At 37.6% G+C, this 25,338-nt stretch overlaps 1 protein-coding gene and 1 non-coding gene across 7 annotated transcripts in view; both read left to right on the top strand.

Annotated features, from left to right (window-relative positions):
- The window catches only part of MACROD2 (mono-ADP ribosylhydrolase 2), an 855,789-nt gene that overhangs the window by 396,336 nt on the left and 434,115 nt on the right, over positions 1-25,338 (top strand). The gene's annotated exons all lie outside the window — the stretch shown is intronic.
- Positions 867-1,056, top strand: LOC116183515 (U2 spliceosomal RNA). The gene has a single exon (XR_004148147.1). It is a non-coding gene; the product is annotated as a U2 spliceosomal RNA (small nuclear RNA).

The following is a 25,338-nucleotide window of genomic DNA, read 5'->3' as shown; positions in this document are numbered from 1 at the left end:
TTATGATGAGTGATTGAAAATATCATTGGTAATAAAAAGTTTTCCAAGTTTGTTTACAAAGTATTCTTGAAAATAATTTTAAAGAAATACTTTTTCCAAGTTACTAAAATATCTTTTGTTATTACTCATTAACTTCAAAAGACGTTTTTGTGTTTCCATGCACAGGAATGATATTTTTTTTTTTTTGGATGCTTTAGCAGTATTGACTTAGTGCTCTTCATGTGTGGACAATTTCTCTGCTAATTTATGGTGGAGTTTGATACTGAGTAATTGTGCTTTAGCAAGACTGATATTTAGTCTTTGAATTAGTGTGCAAGATGCTCTAATGAGTCCAGCAAGGATTAACAAAATGCACTGCAGTAGTTCTGTATTTAATAAGTTATTTATTTAAAATTCCCTCAACTTTTTAGAATTTTGTGAAATAGTTTCTGTAGGGGAGATGAATTTCTAAAAAAAATCCTTTGTGATTCAGAAAACAAGTTTCCTTAAATATTTGGGGCTGGGGGCATTGAAACTGCAGGAGCTTGGAGGTCAGAGGGAAGGGCTAGATGTTTTCGCTTTTTATTTAGTTTACAATAGAAGAAATAGTCAAATCAAGACTGAAATAGTTTGTGAGGCTAGACATGGCATCATTAACTTTCCTGAGATCCTGTTCTGAGACACTTTCTATGTGTTTAAAATCATGAGCTAATTGAGATCCTGAAGTGAGTTATCTGGGGTCTGTAGTATGTCTGCAGCTTTTTGAAATAAATCTGAGTGATAAAGCTGCATAATTGCTGCTACCGTGGTGTTAAAATCTTGGGATGATTCAGTCTCAGCGTGTGCACTGAGTCAGACCAAGAAACCACTGAGTCTGCTGATTCGTGTTTGCCTCTTGACCTTTTGGCCAAGATCAAGTGCAACACATGTTTTTATCAGTTTAATATCTGTTATGTCCTCAGCTGGAGGATTTTTTATTAAATGAGTTTGGGGACTGGGAAATGTACTAGGAGCTTGCGCCATCCTCTCCATGCGTGAAGCCTGCTATTGCTGTGTTTCTAGAATGGTGTGAAAAGAAAAAAAAAAAAGCAACAAGTCCCTAAATGACCATAAAAGAGTGCAAAGGGAAGAGCAGGAACAGAGCAAACATAGATTATGCCTCTCCACAGTGTTCTCTTAATTCCCACCGATTTTCAGCTCAGCGAGTTCCTGAGTCTCCATAAAACCCCATATAAAGTAAAATAATTTTTAAAAATCTGAAATAAAATAAAATAGCAGTTCTGATTTTATTTTAATCTTGTTTTCACTGCCTTCTCAGTTTGTATTAGTATCTATTTTGTGATATTCAGTATTATAAAATCAGATTATCCTCAGAACTAGGTGGTACCTTGTACCTGCTGGGTACAGTGAGCCTACACTTGGTCTTGTCCTTGCTGAAGAGCCAGTTCTTGCATCACTGGTGTTTATTTTCGCTGACCAGTCTTACAGGTAGTGTTTTTCTGAAAAATGAGATAAATAGCGATCAGAAATAACTGCAGAGTCCAACAGATAGAAACACTCTGCATGGTGGTGAAATGCAACATTCAGGATTTACTTTGGTTTGATTCAAGAGCATTGGAAAGAAATAGATGTGATTGGTATCTTTGAGGAAACACTATTTTTTAAACACAGGTGTTTAAAATATATAAAAAAAGCCAAAAACTATGGAGAACTGGTGTTCACTTGAATGATTTGGACTGATTAAATGCCAGCAAAATTCTACTTTGTAAACTGGAGGTCCAGAACTGTTCATTCATGCTGCAGTCAGTGGGTGGCTAACAGGACCTGGTTTTATTAGGGCTGTGACAGAGTCACTGCTGAGGTCCAGGTAATGCAGCAGGTGATCACAAGCATGGCTCATGACATCTTTTGAAACACAACCATGCCACTAAAAGCCATGTTGATATGACAGGGTGAAAACTAGATCTTCTATTAGAAATAAAATTCATACAGTTCAGATAGAGAGAGATCAAAATAATTATTAGATGACATAAGAATTTGACCCTTCAAGCGTGTTTTATTAAGTACGTGAGGTATTACAGAATGGAGGAACCCATGTCATTGCAAATTAGTTTCCTTTAGTTAAGTCTCATTACCAAGACACCTTCACTTTTTAAAATTATTTTGCCTGCCATCGTTAATAAAAAGGAAGTTAATTTGGTGTGACATTTTTGGTGGTAGCTTGGTGTACTACCAACTTAATTGCAGTAAAATAATAGTTTGAAAAAGCCCCCTAAACTTCATGTTCCTTGCATTTTGAATCACTGGGTGATTTACTAGGCATTATTCATAGCCTCAGTATTTCAATTAGGATATGTTAAATAAAGCTTACGTGGGGGATGTAGAAGTGCTTGTTGGTTGTAATTATTTTAATGTTACTATTCAATGGAAAATACTATATTTCGATTCTTTAATATTTCTGCTTAGCTCCAAACCCAGAAATCTACAAGACAGAAATCCAGTACAGAAAAATGCCATCTTATTGCTATGCATACTATGATGCTCACAGGTTATTGTCAATATCCAGTGTCTACTGGCAAGGTAGCTTTTGTTTGCCATGGGAACAAAATGATTGTTCCTCGTTTTTCTAGACAGCTGAGTTCTTGAAATGAAAAGCATTTTGATCCTGGAGTAAATATTGATTCTCTCTTTTCTCTGTCTGACAAAATTAATTTAGTGTGTATTATATGCACCCAGGTGAGGTAAGGCCAGCTCAGGTTAGCTAAACCTGTGACACAGGCTAGCATTCAAGAAGTGGCTTCATTACCCCTAGATCAGCACATACATGCTGGTTCTTTTGGAGAATGTTTCCTGCAACAGAGCAGAGAAGGATTCATGTGCCACTTGCCTGTAGCAATAGGATCCTAGATTTCTTATTTTCATCCAAAAAGTAGTGGCATCAATCTGCTTTTTTTCCCACCCCCTTCTGAGTGGTTCTGTGCCCCAAACCCAGGTGGTCTGGGTGAGGTCACAGCTACTAATGCGCTGTGCCTTCCAGAGACAGCTTTTGGAGAAACACAGAGATCTGCATTTTGCTGTGCAGATTTTTAGCGTGCAGAAATCCTTTTCATAGTGCATTGGGGAAAAAGTAGAGTGGTTGGCAGTAGCCAAGTCTTCCCTTTATCAATAGACATTGAAAAGGGAGTCAGAGTGTTAATTCATTTAGGAAACTGAGCATCCACTGCTGTTGCCACTCCTCAGCTGACCTGGGAGCTCAGCACCCTGGGAGAGGAGCTCCTTGGCACATCCATAATGCACAAAGTGAAAGAATTGGCAAGAACAACAGGGAGAGTTGGACAGATTTCCTTAAAGAATTGTGCCCTGCCGCCTCCTCCTTTTAAAGAAAGGCACACTTCCACCATCTCATTTTTGCAGCTCTCTTAAGAAGAAGCAGAAATATCTGAGCCTTTGCAAAAGACCACAGTGTGTGTGCTGCTATCAGTGTTTGATATCAGTCCCTGTCTCTGTGCATCCCTATTGGATTCAAAGCAGAAGCTCACATTACTGTGGAAGCTGTGCCATGCAAGTGCAAAATTTCTGCTGCCCCAACTTAAAATTTAAATTTCATTAGTAAATAAACGGTTAGACCAGATTGATTGGTTCCCTTTAGAGAGTGATACTATGGGGTCATGATCTCACCCTTACAAAAGAAACAATTAGTATTGTAAGAAAATAGTTCTAGTGGAATTTATTACAACCTGATTAGTGTTGTTATTTGTAAAGTCTGTGTAAGCTTCTGTATTCTGCTTCACTGAATATCATTGTAAAACTGGTTTTTCATGTTTATGTGTGGCACACTGATTTTTGTATTATCTCATCAGCCATTTCCTTGCTAAAATGTTTTGAAAAGAAGAAGAAGGGAATTTTAGGGACTCTATATCACTGGCACTGTTCAGCTGACACACTGTGTTATCATGCCTTTATTCCAGAGCCAGCAATGTTGAATTAATGCTGAATTCACATTTAATTTATTTTTTTATTTTTGAATCCTAATATTGTTTTTAAAAAAAAATTCCACCAAAAATAGAAAAATTTACAAAAAGGGATAACATATAACTTGTTTCTTACGTGCCTCAGAAGGCACAATCCTACCACTGACTCTCTGAAAACAGTTAAGGTTGTTTAACAAGGTTTGAAGCTAAAACAGGACTCCCATATGACCTGTATTACTGCTCCTCAAGGGAATGCGTTTTCTTAAAGTGATGATTTATGAGATTCAATACTAATGTCAAACTTCATTCCGCCATGTGAAGTAACATAATTAAAACACCAAAATAGCAGAACACAAGCAGCAGAACATTGTTGAACTTGTAGATATTTCCACCTAGGTGATGTAAAGTATGATGGAAAAGTGATATGAGTGTTTTAGGCATGTCCACGTGAGATGTAAGAAAAACAAGCCTTAAGCAAGTCTGCTATTTCCCTCAGAAAGTTTTTATCCAGACAGGAAGATGGAATATTTATGTGCAATAGCAGCTGCATATTTTTAGAATAATTTTGAATTCTTTTATAGTAAGAATCTGTGTGATTAGAATATAGATACAAATCAGATGAGGTAACAGTTTGTCCTGTTTGTGTGAAGTGGTTTTCCAGGATAAAATTACATTCCCTTCTAAATGCAGTATTCATTTGGGAGTAAATTAATTAAGGCTGAGTGGATAAGTATCTGCTGTCATTCTGCAGTCATGACATGGCAAGACACGAGCTATCTACAAGCAAAACTCATTTGTACATTAAAAAAGTAAAGTGCCTGTGACTTGCTTATATTGCTGTTATGTGATACTTTGAATAAATAACTTAATTCCATGTTCAAAATACCCAAAGGCTTAGTATTTTATTATTGGTATTCTCAACTTAGACTGCAACAGTATCACAGCTCTTTTTTCATTTGAGGACATCACTCATGAGACAGGAATGTGGTCTCTGCACTATGCCCTAACAGGTATCTTAGTTTATCTGTGCTATGGCTTGAACAATTGAATATGAATATAATCAGGCATCCCACAATGACTCTCAAGTTGGGCTTCTCTCAGTGATCTTCATAGATGGGTAGGACTGATTGGGGGGTGGTGTTTGTTAGGGGGATCATGATTTGAGTTGCTTAATTACTCTGTACGTGCTGGAAAACTGGATGGTTTCTTTGTTCTTTTTTGAGGGGAGATTTCATGCTGAAGAAATGCATGATTTTCTTTCATGTTTAAAGCAGTTCATTAGGACAACAGAGAAGTGCACTTTTGGCTTTCCGTTGGGCTGTTGCAGATCATTGGCTTGATGTCTACCTCTGTAGACATCCCTGCTTAGTCCCATCATCCTGTGTGATATTTTGTTGAATTACTTTTCTAACCTAAAACTGTACTAATTGTAAAATGGTTTTTACATAACAACATTGACTGTAAAGGTGCGTGTTTCTATGTAAGTGTTCTTTTGTATGTCTTCTCTGCAATACTGTTTCAAAGTGGTGGATGAAAAATTGAATGCTGAATCTTTGCTGTCTTCAAGCAAATATTATGAGAGATGATATAGCTGGAGTTTAATCATAAACTTTTCCCTTTCCTGACAGTACTGACATTTATTTTCTAGACAAACAGATGAATGTTAGGTAACAAGTTGTTTTGAGCATGTATGGTGTTGGTGCGAAACTAAGGCCGATATATTTTTACCCCAAACCTCTGAATTGTCTTTAAAAGACTGAAAGCCTAAAAGATGATGTGCAAAGACTTATGAAATACTCTAAAAGTTACTCCAAGGTTAAGCCTGGGGTTACAAACCACTGCTGACCCATATGAAGGGCAATCCATCGTCCAGTGGACATGTCCTGGCACATAGCACTGCAGCCTGAATATTTAGTAACATTCTTTTTTTTTTTTTCCATGGGAAACTTTACCAATGGCTCTGAGCTATGACTGTGAGAGAAGTTGAGTGGTAGCCTGTGATCCCCATGAGTCTGATTCACACCAAGCTTTTTAGAGGGTTTCACAGCACTGTCTGCACTTCTTACTGTGTAATTGTCCAAAGAGCCTCCACCAGAGCAAGGAAAGGAAATGTGGGTATGTGAAAGAGGGAAAGATGATAGAACAGGGAGATGCTAAATACAGAAAATACAAGTGAAAGCCCTCACCAGATTGTAGCTAACTTACATGTTCCATTTTTAGCATCCCTTTATGTATGAAGAACAACATAAAGGAGCATGGTGCTCCAGTGTGGGGATTTGCATCTTTACCCTTCGCTGGTATATATTTTTGGATACTGGAGCAAATTTTGGTCCTGTGGTTGGCTTCCACAGTCACTTTGGGAAGTATGATACTAGGTATTTCTTTGTGAAGGAGTATTAAAGCACGTGCAATTCAGCTAAGGGAGCAAACTTAGTCCTTGAACCTTTGTTTTTCTGTGATTTTAAAAATATTTTGCTGTGTGTATTTTTTTTTTTTTTTGGGTTTTCTTTTTTTTTTTAATGGGTTGTCTAATCTAAAGGCCACATACAAGTCTTCAAGTCTAACCTTTTCATTTTGCTTGACACTATTGAAGAAGATAAGAGGGGAATGCTGTCAGAGAATTTACACAGAGGATGGAGAGGGGTGGTGGTGAAGGGGATAATGACTTCAGCTCTGATTTTCTCCCTCCTGCTGCAACAAGGCATCTGTATTTTCTGCTGGGTGCAACCAGCCTGTAGGAGGCTCTCCTTCCTGCAAGCAACAAGTTAGGAAATCTTCTGGGAAATTCAAGAGACATCACATGTGGTGACTTGTTTAAAAAAAAAAAAAAAATTACAGATGGATATTGAAGGGTAAAGATGGGAAGAATACGAGGAAGGCCTTGGGTATACTTCCTTGTGCAGTATTGTAGGATAATACTGTTTTGGCATCAGGTGCCATGAGCTTCCAGCCATCTATATAGACAGAGCTTTCATTTCACATAAAAAGGTGAGAGCTCAGTCAAAACTCAACTTGCAGCTGCCTGACACTTGCAGTAGTGAAGGAAGAAGATGGAAAGTTACTGGGCAGCAATTAGCTGAAGCTTTCTCTTACTATATAATAGCTTGTTATACCATCATATTCAGGCAAATATATACAGTGAAACAGTATGTCAGTTATTTTGCCTAGCTGTCAGACTCTTCTTTTTGTGCTGCAAAAACAAACTGCTTTTTTTTCAATTGCTTTAATATGCTATGCTCTTTAATTAGATGGTCTATAGGCAGCACATAAACAGCACTCTCCAGTATTGTTTCAGAAAATAAATAGCATGTGTGATGCCTACACTGAGCTACAAGAGAAGTGTAGACTGACATAAGTTCTTGTTACTTGCTTCCATATGAACAGCTCTAAGTGTCCCTTCCTGAGAAATGCACATTTGCTGCATTCTGGCTCAGGGGAGGCTGCATGTCTATTTGACATGCTCTCAGTGGAGAATTGCTTATCCATGCCTGATCCTGATGCGTTTCACCTTCCAAAAGTAACTAGCATAGGTCAAAAGTTGGCAAAATGGATTGAAAAGTGTTTCCAGCTGATGGAAAGGCCTCTGGTAACTAAGTGGGGGGATTTGAAATCCAATCTATTCTCAATGGAAAACGTGCAAATAGTCCATGTTTCAACACAGTCAAGCTATTCCAGTAACTAAGTGCTGACATACAAGAGTTTTTCAAACAACACAGACTTGAATCAACCAGTTTTGCATCAAAGGTACAAATTCAAAGTACCTTCTTTATTGTCCTTTTATATGCCTGAAGAACTTCTTTGTTTACTAGTTTAGTGCAGTGTTAATGGTCACACCTGGATGTGAATGTCTCCAGACTCCTCCGCCTCCTCCAGGTCATACATTCATTGATTCTGGCAAGCCAGATTTCTTGTTTCTTTCCCTATTTAAATTCATAATATTTTCCCTTCTGTAGCTGCATCCCTCCTTCCTTTATCTGAATAGACAACATTTTCATCTCTCCTATTTTCTCATCCAAATTTCTTTTTCCTGTTTACTTTTTTCACTCTTGCCTGTTTGCCATGTTTAGGTTCTTCCATATGCCATTTCTTCACAAGTTGTTCCCATATTGTCCAATACTTTGAGGAAAACACAAGTTCTCAGTTGTTACCTATTCCTCTATGTGAAGGAGAGCATGCTGTGAGCGTGGGATGAAAGAGTGGGTCTGGTTGGGCAAAGATGATTTTATTCCTCCGTGATTTTCTTAGCTGCTTTTCTTTGCCTTCCATTCCTTCCATCTGTCTCTGGCTGTAAGCAGAACGTAAAGCAAAGGAAGGGCCAAGTGTCTGTTAGGTTTCCTGTTGAAATACAGAATAATGATGATGATGTGAGTCAGAGACTGGGCACAGCATAGAAGTGCTTTACGTATTATTTCTTTAATATAATTTTCCTTAATTTTATTCCATTGTTTGTCCTTTTAATTTTTCTGTTTGTACCTCTCGTATCTCATGTATACAATGAATTGAGGTATTATAGGAGATCTTTAATCAAAGACGGTTACTTTCTCATTTCCCTGGAACAGGGAACTACTTTGGTATAGGAATTGTTCCAGGAGTGCTAAGCTGCCCTTCATGGCTTTGTGCAGGGCTGATGGAACCCCTTGTTACACCTGTACTTGTATACCCTGCCCTTTTCAGAGCATGGATTTCTTACTCAAACTGGGGTATGCAAATTTCTAATTTAAATTCAGAACTAAACAAGGCAAGAAGCTCTTACAGTAGTTTTAGTATAATCTTTAAAAACAGTTTCAAAACCTACATTCTCCCCACAAGGACAATCAGCAAAGGCAGATTTCCATAATACAGGAGCAGTCTTGTTTAACTGTCTTGAGCAAATTTTCCTACTATGAACTGACTACTGAGAGTAAGTGGAATTTCTAACAACTCTGGTTACAATGGGTCAAGCACCATATCTCTAGTTATACTTATGTGTTGCAAGCCTTACGTGTTGCACTAGAGATTTATTTCAGCACAGTCATTTTATGGTGCTTAGAATATTTTCCTACTCTGCATTGCTGCTGCTGTAGATAATGGATGACCACTTGGTTAATGTTTGATGGCAGTTACAATGCACCTCTCCCAACGTTAAGTATCCTTATGCCTTTATACTAGAACTGACCTTCAGGGATGGTAAACATATTGTTTGGCAACAAGTTAATTACAGACTTTATCTTCCAAAAGCATTCATGTCATGGGTAGGATAATTAAGATGTCCTTGCAAGTGAAAAAACTTCGTGACTTATAGTAATGTTTCAGTGTCGGTGTTAGAAACTGAGGTCACAACAGTATTACAAGAGCCATGTACTCAAGTTATTTTTACTAAATAATTCTCCTCTTCAGGCTATAAAAGTGAAAGATGGACTTAAATGATATGTATGGCAATAAATTCTGTAAGTCTGTGAAGAAAAACAAAGGAATTGGGTTGTCCAGGGGTATGATGAGCAAGCAGAACTGATTGTATTTGATTTACTGTGGGATTCATCATTACGGTTTATTTTGTTTTTCTCCCCTTTCCTCCTTTTAAGGCCTCTGTCTTTTGTTAAATGGTTAGAATCATATTGACCCTTTCTGACTCTGTAACTTCATAGTGATAAATAGCTAATTATTTGCAATTGAATCAGGCTATGAATTTAAATATGACAGAAACAGATGTACCTGTGATTACCTTCAGCATGGCTCAGGAGGTTTAAGTTTAACACAGTATAAATACTTTGAAGAAATATTATTTCTAAAGTGGAATGCTGGAACTAGTGGAGACTATCACAAAGATGTTAATGAGCTCTGTGGTACATAAATTTTTGTTGTGTTTTTTTATTCCTGAAAAATTTTGGGGAGGGAGGGGAGGAGTGTCCATTGGTGACTACTGAAGTTCCATTTCTGAAGTGTTCCATCTCTAAGCTAGGAGCATTTAGTTTGGGTGGAGTTGGGAAGTATTTTTTTCACAATTGACATTCAAAAGAGGAGGACACTGAGCATTCTCAAAAGTTGGAGTCCCTGGAGGGGCACACTGCAGGGTCACTTTGCAAGTGCCACTTGAATTAAAGTCCTTGTTGGCTGGCTGAAATAGGGCAGGATGCACAGTTTAACAGCCCCAGAACATCTTTGTATTAACGTGAAACTAAGGATGAATACATACATCAGTTTAATATAAAGATCTGAATTGTAATATTTGAAAAAAACATGGATTCTGCACATATTCTCTTTCTCAAACCTGGCTCAACGAGATCAATAGATCTGCTAATGAGCTACTTCTGATCTGCTGTTTTCTGTTTCAGGTTTTCTACTCAGAAATTTACATTCCAACAACAATAAGTAGCTCCTTTTCTAATGGTCAGTATCATCAAGAACAATCAAATAACTTTGGAATGAATTTTATTTTCCTCAATAGAAGGAAAGTCACAGTACAGCCACAATATATGGAAGCCATTCCTTTCCAAAATGTTGCAGGAGTATGAAGGATTGAAACATACATTTTGAGTTCTTTTTCTGGGTATCTGTTTGTTAAAATAAGAATATTTAAGCATTCCAACATTTGAGAATAAGAGAATAAAAAGGGATCTAAGTACAAAGTCTTAGATTAATGGCATGTTCTCATTCATGTGTAATACAGCACTGTTAACATCTGACGTGTAAGTGATGCAGTTACACAGAATGTCCTGGCTGAGTGTAAACTAGCTGCAAAGCAATAGAATAAAACCTTCAGAATTCTTAATTTTGAGGCTGTCTTGGTGACTGTCTTGAAAGTTAAATCCCTCTATCTTTGCACTTATTAAAGTGTTGACCATATATTTGGGCATGGTGTGTTCAAGAAAAGCCAGATAAACTCTTTCAGAGTCCTTTATTATTTAATAGCATTGGAATGTGATTTTTTCAGTATGAATTGTTTTAGAGGTTCCATAGTTTGAGATTCCATCTCCAGCCCTAATCTGGAAACTAGTTCATATTTGTTTTAACCTTCTGCAGTACAGAAGAGCTGAGCTCAGTTGATCTCTCAGGATGAGGTACATCTTAAAATGAAGTTATTGATGAACATCACATGCACCATATAGCATTTTTTATTTCATATAAACTAGACAGTTGTTGGTGAGCAAGATTTCATTTTTGCATGTTTTAATTTTTTAAATATCCAGTTCCCCTTTGATTTTTTTCAGAAACTTCATAGCCTATTTTCACATTTTCTGTGTTGTTTATCAGATTTACTTGTGTTTCAGCATAATATGGTTCTGTTGAATTTCATCTTGGGTGATTTTTTTTCTGCATAACTATGTGCAAATAAGAGTTCTGATAATCCTTTTCCTTTTAAATCAGCCAGTTTAATACTTCTGTCACTGTTACACAGAGATGAGAGACTTGACCTATTTTTTAAAATGAGCATTTTAGCTTTGTTAGCTACAGGAAAGCAGAATTTTAGAATTTTTAGAATTTATTATTTAATTAGTTACCATTAGGATTTTCTGGTGCACACATGGAGGATATTTTTCTTTTTATTGTGATCATTTGCAATGGAACTTAGTGGAATTCTTTTCTTCTTGTAACTCCTCAGTGCTTCCTAACATTGTTAGTGTTCTTCAGGCTTTGATTTTGACTTGCTATATCAGCTTCAGCTTTGCTACAGAAAAATTGCTTGGATTCTGCTGGAATATATAGATTATTGCATTTCATATGCATTCTAGCAAAAGGCATGAAAGGTTATTCATATATGATTAGAATTATTTCTGATGTGACATTTACCCTAGAACTATATTAAGTTGTTAGCCCTGGAAAAAAAAATTTTGTTAATGCTATCCTGTATTCAATGGCTTTGATGGTACTTGTTGCAGATGTTTCAGATTACCGTCAAAACTTCATTATCAGTGATAATATATTAATGCAATAAGTTGACAAAAGGGTTGACTGAATGACTAAAGCAATATATGATTAGATTGGTGTAATAAGATACTTATGCACTGATCCTCCACAGCCTCTATATGAAATCTGTTAGAGACTGAATTCCCTTGCTGCACTGTTACCATTCCCAGAGTGACTACTACCCTTTTTTCCTATGATTCTTGAAGAGGGTATGCATATATTATAGAAACTCCATGTTACAAAGTTGAAAATGCATTTTATTTCATTTTTATTTCAATATTTATATCACTGAATCTAATAATATCATTATAGTTAGCAGAATATGAGGACTTGCATCAGTCTAATAAACCAGATCAAAATACACTGTGTTTCTATTATATATAATCAGTATACCATATATTACCGTTATTTACAAGTATTAAGTAATTTGAGAGCTCTTGTCATTTCTGTACAAACAAAAAACTGGTTGCAGAGTTGTTTACAAAGAAAAAAAAAAATAATGGAATCCTTCCAATAGCTGTCAGTTTCTTCCTTAGAATTTGATAATTGAAACGTTTGTTATTTTTTTAGGAAGGAAGATGGTTTTGATTATCCAAAGGCAGTGGAATATTTAACTACCCTTCTGCTATCAGTGGACTTGTTTGCATTAGGATTTTGACTAAATTGAGGTTGCACATATCCAGATGTTATCAGCCTGGGTGACTTTTTCATTTACTTTGGCAAGGGATTTGATGGTGTATTGCTACCATCCCTTTGTCATTTTTCACATCACAATTCAGGCTACACTTAGCCTTTCTTTTCTAAACTTCCACTAATTTTTAACTTGTAAATGCTCTTTTTTTCTAAGGATGATTCCTTACTGAAACCACAAGTGGGATTTTGATCTTTATTGCAGGTTTTCTCACTGGTTGTTGTGAGTAAAGCCGAAGTCTCAGGCAAACAAACCCAAGATACAAAACACACTTTTTTTTTGTTCTCGATTTTTATCTCTATTTGTTTTTGTTGTGCTGAGGGGGTGAGAGATGTATCTCAAGTGCATCCATGCTGCAATGTCCTTCAGCAAGACAAAGCTCTCCACTAGGAATGACTTTCTTCCAGTGACCTAAAGTGCCAGTGGCTCACACAGAGAAGCAAGGGCTTCTCATACAAGTAGGATACAGCAGGATAACATTCCAGAGAGCAGCAGTGGGGAATTGTAGAGAACATTCTCCTGGACTACATAGGAGCAAGGAATAATCTCTAATTCTGAAACGTAGCAACAGTTGGACAAGACTTTCATTTAATTCATTACTGTCACATCATTCTTCAGCACCAGTGGGGGTTGGGAGTGGGTTGGGAGGGAGAAATATCCATGCCCAGCAACCTGCTGCTTAGGATGTGCCATGTTGAGAGCCAGCTTGAATAAAGAGTTGAGGTTTTTATATCTTCAGAGTGCTAAAGATGTGAGGTGGGTGAGCACTCACGCTCAGCAGCAATCAAACAGAGCTGCAGCCAACAGAAGCAGACGTTTGACAGTGTAAGATCCTAATCTGTCCTAGTGAACCTTTCTGCTGAGTTGTTTTACCTCTTTCAACCTCCAGACCTTCTGGTTGGAAATTAAAAAGAGTTCATGCTGGTTCTCATGTGACTCACAGATACATTATCTCTGAATGGAGCTCTACTTATTAATGTTTATACAGTCTTGGTAGATCTAATCCTATTTGCAGGCCTTTAAAATGCCAACTTTTTATTTTAAGCCTGGTTTACTTTTAACTGCAATATTTAGCCTCAGACTGTGTTTGTAGAATTTTTCCTCAAAGGCTTTTCCCCTCAATGGCATTTTAAAACGTGTGAGGTTTCAAATCAGTAAAAAGTAAAAGTAATTAAATTGTCCATGCTCTTTTATATGTGTCATTTAAGCAACTCTGTGGTGTAACCATACATTGGAGGATCTGAATCAAGCAGATCTAACTGTTGCTAATACTGTTTATTTTGGTAATGCCTAGAAAACAGATATTATTACCAGTGCAGAAACATGTGGAGATGGGTTTGTGTTCTCCTGTAGTTCTCTTATAGTAGCCAGGAGTGAGTGATATTGGTAGGAGTTCAAGTTAAAATCCACAGCACTGATGTCAGCAAATATCAGACTAGTTCCAGTTAGACTATAGGAAAGAGAAGAGGAAGGGGAGAAGAAAAATTGATTATGAAAATGCAAGATAGTTGGAAGGAAATGTGATACTGAAAAGGGAGACATAAATACACAATGAAACTGAATTGAATGAGGGGAAGGTAAAGATGATCTGCCAAGCAAAAGAGCAGTTAGCACAGGAAAACATAACAAAGCAAGACATTTATGGATACCCAGAAGTACCTCTCTTTGGCAGCTGTTGCAGCTGCTTTCACAGGTTGGAGAGTGATAGGTCTCTCTCTGAGCATTTTCCCCCAGCCAAGTGATGGACTGAGAGTTGACATCTGCAGTGAACTATCTGCTGTCAATAAATTAGTGCCAATAATGAGATAGTTTTAGATGTGTGCCTACAATTTGCACAGGGCTGTGTAAGAGGTGAACACAGAACTTTTTCCAATGACTTCCCAGCCTAGCTGACAGGCACAGAGCAAGCAGGTTGTGCGTTGTGGTGCTGGGAGTTCTAGCTCCTTTTCTTCCTCTTTGTGAATTTTTTAAGAGCAGGGGTTTACTCCACATTGTGAGTCATGTTTGTAATAGGCAGCTGACTCACTGCATAAGGGTCTGATATCTCGATGGGATTTGTGAGATTTGAGAAGATTATTTTTAAATGTTGGGTCTGCAAAACAAAATGGAAATAAGTCTCCTGTATCATAGGACATTTGCTGAGTGGAGACCTGCCCTCAGGTCAGGTCAACAAAAGGTCTAAAAAGTGTTAACTTTGTGCACATTGAACAATATCTTGTTTAGGACCAACGGCAGAGTATCATAAAACTCTGAGGGAATTAATTATCATACTTTTTCCATTTCTGAGGGCATATTTGTTCTTCATAGACATTTTTTGAAAATGGTGTTGAAAAGGCTGGAATTCTGTTTTATAGGAATACTTTACACAGGGAGAGTAAGACTTGTGGGTAAGTGTTATAAGCCTATGTTTTCCCTCTCTCTTAGTCCTTTACAATTGCACTGATCAGGAGCTTGGTGTTTAATTGTGCTGCATCATTGGTAATTATGGCGTGGTCAGGAGGAAAGAGCAAGGGCAGGGGAAAATTTACCACTGTTGCTTTGCAGTTCAGCCAGGTTGCCTTCAGGAGATCCCAGCAGAACACTCTGCTCTTTGCTCCTGGCCTTGTATATAATTAATTTGGGCTGAGTGACTGCTTTTAAATTGAGTTTTGTGGTAGCTGCTGGTTCAGAGAGTAGGTCTGAGCTGTCAGCCTCTGAGCTGTTTACTGCTCACAGGTGTCTTCTCAATTGATGGTAATAATTCACTTAGAACAAAATAACCTGTGGGCTGAGATTCCTGTGTCCTCTTCCCCTGCAGAGGTGGGAGTCTTGATAAGAAAGGGAATTTAATAAAAAATGGAGCAAAGCAAAGAAACAAGGATTAGTGGTAGAATCAAAATAGATCTGAAATATTTGTGGAGCTGGAGCAACATGGTTGGAGGACAGAGGGACATTGTTGCCTAGAAAGAAAACAGCTTAGACAATGTGCCAAAGGACATTTCTAGAAGGTTCTGCTAAATTCCAAAGTCATTCAGGAGTGAAGAAAGTGAGGCTTTGGGATGAAGGGGTGTTTGCTTAATTTTTTTTTTTTTTTAGACTCTTCTGTCTTTTGGTATGTCTAAAGCAGAGGTTCATAGGACTTCTTTGAAAAGCTGTATGGGACATGTATCATCCAGCCCTGGTCAGTGGGACAGTGAGGCACTATAATCCAGGGTCCCCAGAAGGAAGGAGTAAGAAATAAGTAGATTTAAGCTATCAAGTTGTTAATTTTTTGTGAGACATGTTATGAAGGACTAGGCAAGCTGGGGATTATCCCAGTAACACTTGTGAGAAGATAGAGCTGGTACCAATTTACACCAAAGGGAACTTGAGAGCACCTGGATACCTACCATGTCCAGTTACAGCATAAGACCTACAACTGGCACTGTTTCCCTGACAGCTTGGCAGGTTGGAATAATAATGTGAGATTGGAAAAGAGCAGAAAGAAATGCATGGCTGACTGCATTGGTGCCTTTATGTCCATGAGTCTTCTCCATGAGACATGCACAAAAGCTCCAGAGCATGTATACACATATGGTGGCATACACATCTTGTGAGGTGCCATTCAAAATAACATCTCTTTCTTCTTCAGATTTCTAGGAATTATATTTAAATAAAATGATCAGTAACAATTGCTACTTGAAGAGATTTTCAGACTCTAATATTCAACACACTGTATTTCATTTCATGTTTCATTCCTGTTAACAGTGAGACAGGATTAGTTGGAAGCAAGAAGGCACAAACTGGTTTTGAGAAAAGGTAAATTTTACAGGATGAAATGTGCAAAACTCAAAGAGAATTCCAGCTTTAAAATCTTTGTTATTAGTTACTTTGCTTCTCGAGTCTCTAAAATTGTAACTCACAAAAGCAAATTAAACAAAGCTGTTACCAAACTTTATCAGTCCCAACAGAATGTGCAGACATCAAGAAGTGCCAGAAAACAGCATCCTTCAGCCCACTGCAGGTCAAGTCTGCAGGTACCAACTGTAGTTTACCAAGTCCTGCCCTGGTGACTTGACATCCCCTCAGTCCCATTTCCCAAGTGAGTTCCCTGGGCCCAGGTGGGCTTTGGAGGGGTGTTACTGGGCTCTCTGTATCTTGATTAATCTTGGAGATTGGGATATCTCCAAGCCTTTGAGAATGAACTGCAAAGAAAAAGAGTATGCTTCCAGATGGTACTAGTATCCCCATTCCTTCCATTCTCATATTCCTTTAATTTGGCCTTTTTATAAAAATGCTGTTAATCCACTTTCTAGATTCAGTCATTTTTCACACACTTCTTAATGGCACTCACGTATATTTAATATTATTTCCCAAAGTAAATTTGAACTCAGTGTAACAGTGTAATGCAAATGCAACAAGGACAAAATAACATGTATAAATTCACTGGCTGACATTTGCCCTTGTTTCTAAAAGAAACACAGAAATTCTTTACTCTTTAATCTTACTAATTTCAAGTTTCATGCACAAGCTTTTATCTTTTGTAGAAACTACAAAATCAGTGCATACATTTTAAATGCTTTAGAACTAGGAGGTGTTAAATCTTTTTCTCTTGAGTTCAGATGCTTTTCACCTCTTCCTAAATGTGTTTCCTTAGTTCAAATTTGCTATGCTTGTCTCAAGCACGGGAATGTTGCCTTGGATCATTTGCAATGAACAGCTGCAAGGAGACCTCAGAAAGAGAATATGCTAAGTAAATTAGAGGGTTTAACTGCACAGCAGTCAGCAGTCTTTCATCTGCGATACTGTGTGCTTGTCTGTGAATTTGGGAGCAAGTTTCCAGAGTTCCAGAAAGCTCCTGGTTTTTATCTGTGGAATCCCAATGAGCAGGAACCTCTGACAGCAGCTTTTCCCAATATTTAATCTTCGCAGTGTCAGTGGAGGGAAGCTCAGATTTTATTTTCCCCCCCCCATCACCCCTTTCTGCAGAGTTAACAGTGAATATTCAGAAACTCTCATTCTGAAGCTTTACCAATGAACTCACCCTCACCCAGAACACCACAGTATGAAGGCAACATCCCTTGACCTTTCTTACATCAAGACAGAAGGTGTTAAAACAACCATATTTTATCCATACAGCTGTTGCCTTGGCTGTCACTCATGCCTTAACACCACTCTTTGATGTTGGAGAAACTTCAGCGTAAAGCGACAGCTTTGTATTGGTAAAATTCCTGAAATGTTGTTGCTACATGCACTTTATTGCACATTCTGTACTTTAGCCTGCTACCTGCTGATGAAATTGAAAGCATTTGGGAGAAGAAGGGGTTGGGTGGATTTTTTACATTTTTGAAATGAAAGAAAATTTAATATATTCATGTCATTATTGTATATGACATCATTTAATGGTCATTTTTGTAAGGTAGTAAAATAACTGTTCCCAACTGCTTCTGAAGCATTGTGAAGTTGCACAAACTGTTAGGATAAATCTGTGAAACAGGTTTGAAAAAGAATGCTGTCAAAAATTGTGCTTAAAATGTGTAGAAAGCACAGTATATTTGAGATTGAAGTCTATGCAAAATTTAATTTTCTTGCTTTAAAAAACTGAGAGCAGAGAAGTTCTGAAGTCACTTGACAAATGAAAAAATTAGGACAATATGAATTTAGCAAAACTGGTCCCTGATTTGCATGTTGTATGTCAGGATCAAGCAAAATTAATACCTTATAAATAAGATGCTGGTAATAAAGGTTATATAAGATATATTAGTCTGTGTCATCTTCCAGAAGCCTCTGAAATACATGGAGATTTTGAAAAATAATAGTAGTTGCTGAGCCACCCTAAGAAGCACCACTCTCATCTAAAAAATATGGATAAATCTTGTTTACCTGCTGAACTGTAATTTGTCATCCTAAGATTTATTTTATGTAGGCACAGCAGCATGCTTCCTCCAATATTTTATCTGTAACCATCACAAAACAAGCTGGTTTTCATTTTCAGAACGGTATTTTCATCATTTCCATAACTAGAATGTATCATATTTTCAATTGCCATGTCAGAGACATTGTTGTAAATACCCTTTATACTCCTTGAAAACTCTTGGCTTTGTTAGAGATAGTGTTTTAGATTTTTTCCTATTGGAGCAATGGATATGATGGTTCTACATTAGCACTTCTGGCATTTATGCTGTATTTTACACTACAGCTGTTAAAAATTACTCCCACAAGCACCTGCATGTGTGGAAGAAGAATTATCCTAGACCAGTAATAGTTACAAAACCTGTTATTTTGTTAGGAACCAGGATTTCAATGCAGCATTCCAGCTGCTAATGGATATCCAGGGCCCCTCCGGATGGAGTCTTGATTAGTAGATGACAGATTAACAGAAGAGCTGTGTTTTATGGTTAGGGAGGTTAAACAAAACTCATGTTGCCTTTTGGATGGAGAGGAAGTAGGATCTTTCAGAAACTTCACAGGAAGTCAGGGGAGGAGAATGCCATGATGATTGATGGAAGTGGTCCATTATCAAACACTTTGAGAAAACTTTTATTCCCTCTGAGTAAATCGCATAGCTTGTGCAGGGCACAAGTAGAGAATTAATTTTGTTGCCTTTTGCTGGAAATATGTCAAATGGTATTTAAGCCAAAATTTAGGAAGGGAAATTGCATAGCATATTTAAGCCAATTGTGTGGTTGATGTTCCCTTTGAATTTAGCAGCTTTTATTGTTTGACAAATTATGTTTTGTTGAAAATTCTCTTTTTACGTCAATGTCATTTAGATTTCTAGGTCCAGACACACGAAATAGACCAACAGAAGTTAAATTTTTTTTCTGTGTACTAAATATGTAAATAGGTTGATTATTTTAATCTAATTTAGAATACTGCAATTTATTTTTGCAAAACGTTATTTAAATATTACTTAAGGAAATTACATTCTCTCAGTTGCTATTAGCATTTGAGTTTGGCCCGTCCCCTAGGTAAGGAGATGCAAGCTTGGGGAATAGTAATTTTGTATGTGCCACATATTATGAAAATGTAATTTTGGCTGGGGAAGCTGCAAAGGAGTTCAGACTCAAAAAATACTTTCAAGGAATGTTTCCAAAGAAGAATGGTACATGCAGCCACCAAAGGGCTCCACAGATTGCTGAGCTCCCAGGGAGTGCAGCCCTTGATAAAGGCAGGACTTGTTCTGTTGGATGGCCCTGGAGATCGGGATTGAGATTTTCAGCTTGAATAAATGTAGGCTGGAATCTATCAGGAGCATAAGATAATATCCACGAGGGAATGTGAGACAAATTAGTCCCTTCTAATTGCAGAAAGGCTTCTGAGTGTTTCAGAGCAGTCACATTTTGCAGGAGCTTGTGCCTTTGTATTAATTCTAGGTATGTCTCTGTATGGGAGGAGAATCTCCATGGTGCAGGTCTGAATCACCATCGAGGGGACCTTGTTTGTGAGTAAAGGGTCAAATTTTAAGCCATATGCAATTTGGAGAGATGCTATCTGTAGGCAATTATTTTAGTGTATCATCTTAATTAAATAATAATTTAAATATGATTCAAAACTTACCATCACTCTGGAAGAACAGATGAGGAAGACATTGCTCAGGAAGTCCTCTAAAAAATTATTCACATCAGACTTATTCAGGCTTATTTTGTGCCAGGTGTTTTTTTGTGCAAGAAACTGATAGTCCTGGCAGTCCTGAATTTTCAGGGTTTACACATCTTCTTTTAGACTCTGGGATAGCTTGTAATCTGTGTGACAAAAGAGAGATCAGGTTTAGCTCCTTTTATCTGACACTGAATTTCTGTGCCCTACATGTTTTGTGACAGATTTCTGGAAATCCTAATGCAGTTGGCTTATTTATACATAGTATATACATACATATATATGTATATATATATATATATATTTCTTTATATATAGTGTGTAATCAGCCAAAATATGCAAAATTAAATGTTGGCTACACAGGTGAGCTATGTAAGCATCCAATGTAAGCCAGAATTCAGGGGCTAAAGTGTGCCACTGTTCCCTTAAAGCCTGCCAGCCAACCCAAGTGTGCCAAAATTCAGGTTTACACTGCTTCTGTAAAAAATTCTCTGCATGGCTTCCTGACTCATGGAACACAGATTGTGCTCTGTGGTCTGAATTGCCATCAAGCTCCTTTAAAATTTCAGTCTAATAAAAATGAAATAATCAAAACTAGAAAACTAAATAATCTGATCTTCAAGGACCACAAAGGCCAATACAGATTTTTTTCCTTGCATATATAGCTACCTAAAGATAATTTTGGAATAGATTGCAGTTGTTTGTCAAAGAACCTACAGCAAAAATCTGTGCTAAGATTTCTTGTAAGAGAAGGATGCAGGAAGACAGGTCATCCTGGCCATTTCCTGTCCCAGTACCAAGTTCTCATCTTTTGATTACTTAGAATTTTGTTCCCAACTTTTATGAAAGAGATTCTACTGAGGCATTAACAGCCTGTTAACTGACCTGGGTTTCTGCCTCAGAAAGAGGTGTGTGTTAGAAAAAATGTCAAAATTGGAAGGTCTGATCCACTTTTCCTGCTTATAACTTTAAGTTGGATGTAAAGCCAATTCCTAACCTAAGTCAGATGCAACCAAAGCTTCTATTCTCATATACATAAACAGCATCATTCAGGCTGGAGAATTTCACTACATCCTGTATTCCCAAAAGCCTGATTGCAGGTAAAAACCCCTGGGTTTCTGTTCCTGGGAAGTTCAGCAAATGGAAGCACATTTACACTGAATTCTGTTTGAAGCATGTTGCTTCATTGTATTTTTCTTTCCTTTATTTTGTCCCTATTCTCTAATACAGCTTATCCATTACTTTATGGTTGTTTTTTCCTGACTATTTTACTTCTTATTTTTTCTCTTGTCTTTCCTATTCCCCATATTTTCACTGCTTTCAAAAGTAAATGTTTCAGTCTTGGTGCTATTCTTCTGTCTGTTGTCTTTTGCTTCTTGTCCAATATTTTTGTTGTTTATTTGCTCAGCATTCTCTGGTCATTCTGCTCTGTCAGCTTTAAACTACCTGGACTGAATGGTTCTTTTTCAAAGGAATTACTCTGGTCTCCACAGACTCAGCTGTGTTCTTTTGTCTCTCATGGCCTGTTCTTACCTCTAGTAAGACTTAAATAACATTATAATACATTAATTGTTAAAGCATCATTAAAAATAGCTAAACAACTAGCAGTATTCTTGTATTTTGGATGGAGGAGCACAGATAAAAGGGGAGACTGCTCATGACACAGGATTTTTAAGTGATAATTTCCTTTTTCCCTATAACATTCCTCCCTGCAAATGTTGTGTCTTTGAAAATTTTGCTTTATTGCCATGATTTGCCTGGAGCAGAGTGTAAATAATGGAGTGAAAATACTTGCAATTGCTCCATAAATTGTTCTGAGTTGCCTGATCCCAGATGAGCAGCATTGCTGGTGGGGTGTTGGGAGAGTTCAGAAGATGCAGGAACTTCCCTGACATCAGGCAGGATACAGACAGCCACAGAGCTGATCTTCCCTTGCTAGAGCAGGAGAGCCTTGTGTAAAATCAAAGTGAGAAAAGGTGATTTTCAAGAGCCTGTCGTGGGCTTACACAGCATAACAAAGCTATTCACACATTATGAAAGGTGCTTTTAATGCTTCAGTGAGAGATACAAAGATCTGCATCAGCCATCCCAAAACCACAGTGGGCAATGGGGCTCCCCTGCCCCTTCCTGCTTATTAGGAATTTTTAGAAGTTTGACTGTGTGTTTATTTTCAGTTCCAAGACCCACAGTGCCTTGCTCACATATAAATGCTTGGAGTATTTCAGGCTGTTCCTTCACAGGGAGTGAGGGGGCTGCAAAGTGGCCTTTTTCCCAGTTCTAGTCTGTTCTATCTCTACAAAGTGCTGAATGAAAATGAATTTAAAAGAAGCTTTTGAAGAGGCCTCCATTACATAGTGATGGTTGAGTCTTCTCTATTGTGTTTGACCCTTTTTGACACCCAACAGTTATTGGCACTTTCAAAATTTAAGTGACTGGCTTTTTAACTTTAAATGCTTTCTCCCAATTAATATGACCAGGTCTTGAACTGAAATCAGCTTACCCCAGTTGATGGTCCTCTGTGTAGCTCTCCTGACCAAATTTCCACAAAGATTTTTGGAGGGAAGCAAAGAAAAGAATTGACCTTCTCTTTTTGGATTTTTTAAAAACTGACCTGCCTGCAGAAATGCCTTTAATTTCAGGAGGCATGCAGCATAAATCCTATGTGTTCTATTGCTTGATGTAGTGAACAGGCTTTCTGTGCCTATGAGGTGAAGTGTTACAATTAAAACAAGGAGCTGTTGTTGCTATATTTTCATGTTCTGTTACTAAAGATTCCAACTGACTCGAGCCATTAAAACTGTAGCATTACCTGGTAACCAACAACATGGGCTTGAAGTCTGTGATAAGAAAATGACAGAATGTTTTCTACAAATAAATATAAAGGAAATAATAAAATAATAAAGAAAAGACTCTTTAAACTCTCCAGCTTTTCCATGCAGGCCTACATTCACTCCGCAGCCTACAGAATCTGGAGGATTATGCTGCACCTTTTCTTCATGGTACATCTTAATGCCCACACCCAGCCTAACTTCCTTAGGCTTCATAGTGATGACTTAAAATTTTTCCTGTGTCCATATTCCCCAACAATGCTGCTTTTAAACTTTACTGAAGCAGCAACACTTCATCTTGTACAATTATTTCACAGTTTTTATTGTTTGTGTTTAGTAGAAGGAGACACCTGGGGGTAGAGCTGTAAACAGATTTTCCACAGTGATCTCCATGTCCTGCTTCCCTCCATCTTCAAAAAGGAGACTTCCAACTTGAATGATTTTTTAGTATCAAAATCCATTTTTTGTTGGATTCAAACTGGATTCCTCATCTATCAAAAGCTCTTATATAGAAGATTTTGGACATCTTTAGCACCTGTTGTGCTATATTAGTGGGAAATGGCTACAAAAGGTTATCAGTAGCAATAGAAGCTCTTGTATGCAAAATATTATCTAAAATAGAAACACACACTTCTATTAGTTACTGCTCCTAGCAGTAAGCAGCTGATTTGTTATTGGTGCAGGAAATTTTCAGTGTGACCTGTTTGGGTAATGATAATGTTCACCTGCAGACAATCCAGGCATTAGTGCTTCAAATTGTCACACACCTGTTTGTGCATATTGCACATAATACACAGGCTATTGCAAAATCCTTAGTAGATTGAAAATAAAATCTTATATGGATGACAGTTTTTTCAAAGGATGATCTGAGTATTCATGTGGAAATTAATCATCCTGGCTCATGATTTGATTGAATGCAAAACCTGTGATTCTTTAGATTTACTTACCTTTGTTTCCTTTGTTTTGACAGCTAGCCCTACACATTTGCTTGTAAATAATTTTTAAAAAGACACTTCCATATGATTTCTTTCATATAACTTCTTAAGGATCTACTTAACTATAAGCATAAGGCAAGTTCAGATGATTTGGATATAAGTTAACTTCTGAATAATCATGTCCTTAATTGCTTTGCTAAATTGAGCAGTGGCTTCCAGTCAGCAATGGCATGCAAGCATGTCTGTGCTTAACTTCATGCTCAGATGTTTTTTGAGTTGGGATATTTTGACTGTGGGCCCTCCATCCCCCTAGGAGCTGACTGATCCAGAAAAAGGAGCTTTTCAGAACAGATCTGTGAACTGGTTTTTGGCATTACTGTTGCCAAATTTCCTTCTTTCTGAGCTAGTCCATTTCCAAACCATCACCTTTCTGAGCAGTGGCTCAGGTAATTTTGTTTCATTTGTAGCCCTGACTTTGTTATTTTGGGGACTGGTTTTGGTTTGTCCCAGAAGTGCATCCAGCCAGGGCATTGATCTGGAACTAGAAATACACTGTAGTTTATCACACTTCATTATGATAATAGAAGTCCTTTTTCAGTTTGTGCATTTTTCACTTTGCCTAATTAAGGGAAAATTGTTTAAAATTGTTTATTAGCATGTAAAGAAAGAAGTTTGGTTTCTTCATTGCATGAGTGTTAGTGCAGTCTCTGCCATTCTTACAAGGAAAGAACTGTTCTGAAGAATTTTAAGGCTTTGATAGTGAAGGTCATTGAATGGGCTTTTTTTTAGTATTTCCTTAGGAATAAACCTTAAAATAGTAGCAATAGGTTTTCCCCCTTATGTGCAATGATTTGAAAAGTGGTGATGAGGATCTTGCAGAAATCAGAGAATACTGAGGGCTTTTATCATAATGTTTTCATTAATACAAAGAAGAAATCAGGGATATTTTTATTTTGTTACTTCTTATGACACCTTTCCAGCTCTCTAGATATTTTGGAAGGTGTGCACAGGAGCCTAGGAGTGTCATGAGTTACACAAGACAAATTAAATACAGGAATCACTTGGCAAAGTCTGTTAAAGAACTGCACCAGTAAGAAGAGATACAGGGGGAATTGGGGCTTTTATAAGAGCAGTTGTTATATTGTGAGGGCAGGACAGCTGGAATGGTTGATAGGGAGAAAGGCCCCAGGTGTGCTGGATTCCCAGGTGGTTCATGTAGGAGAAGATGGGAATGAGCAGCTGATTATGTGCAGCTCTGGAAGAATGGTAAGAGAAACACAGAGTCACAGAATCTCAGAATTAACTAGGTTGGAAAAGAACTTTGGGTCTAACCCATAATCTAACACCACCATGTAAACCACACTGTGGCACTGAGGCCACATCCAGTCGTTTTTTAAACACCTCCAGGGATGGTGACTCTACCAGCTCCCTGGTCATTCCAATGTCCAGTCACTCTTTCTGTGAAGAACTTCCTAATACCCAGCCTAAACTTT

This window comes from Lonchura striata, chromosome 3, assembly GCF_046129695.1.
Source record: "Lonchura striata isolate bLonStr1 chromosome 3, bLonStr1.mat, whole genome shotgun sequence".
NCBI classification, from domain to species: Eukaryota; Metazoa; Chordata; class Aves; order Passeriformes; family Estrildidae; genus Lonchura; species Lonchura striata.
The sequence above is the reverse complement of the archived record's forward strand: the minus strand, read 5'-3'. Positions and strand labels throughout refer to the sequence as shown.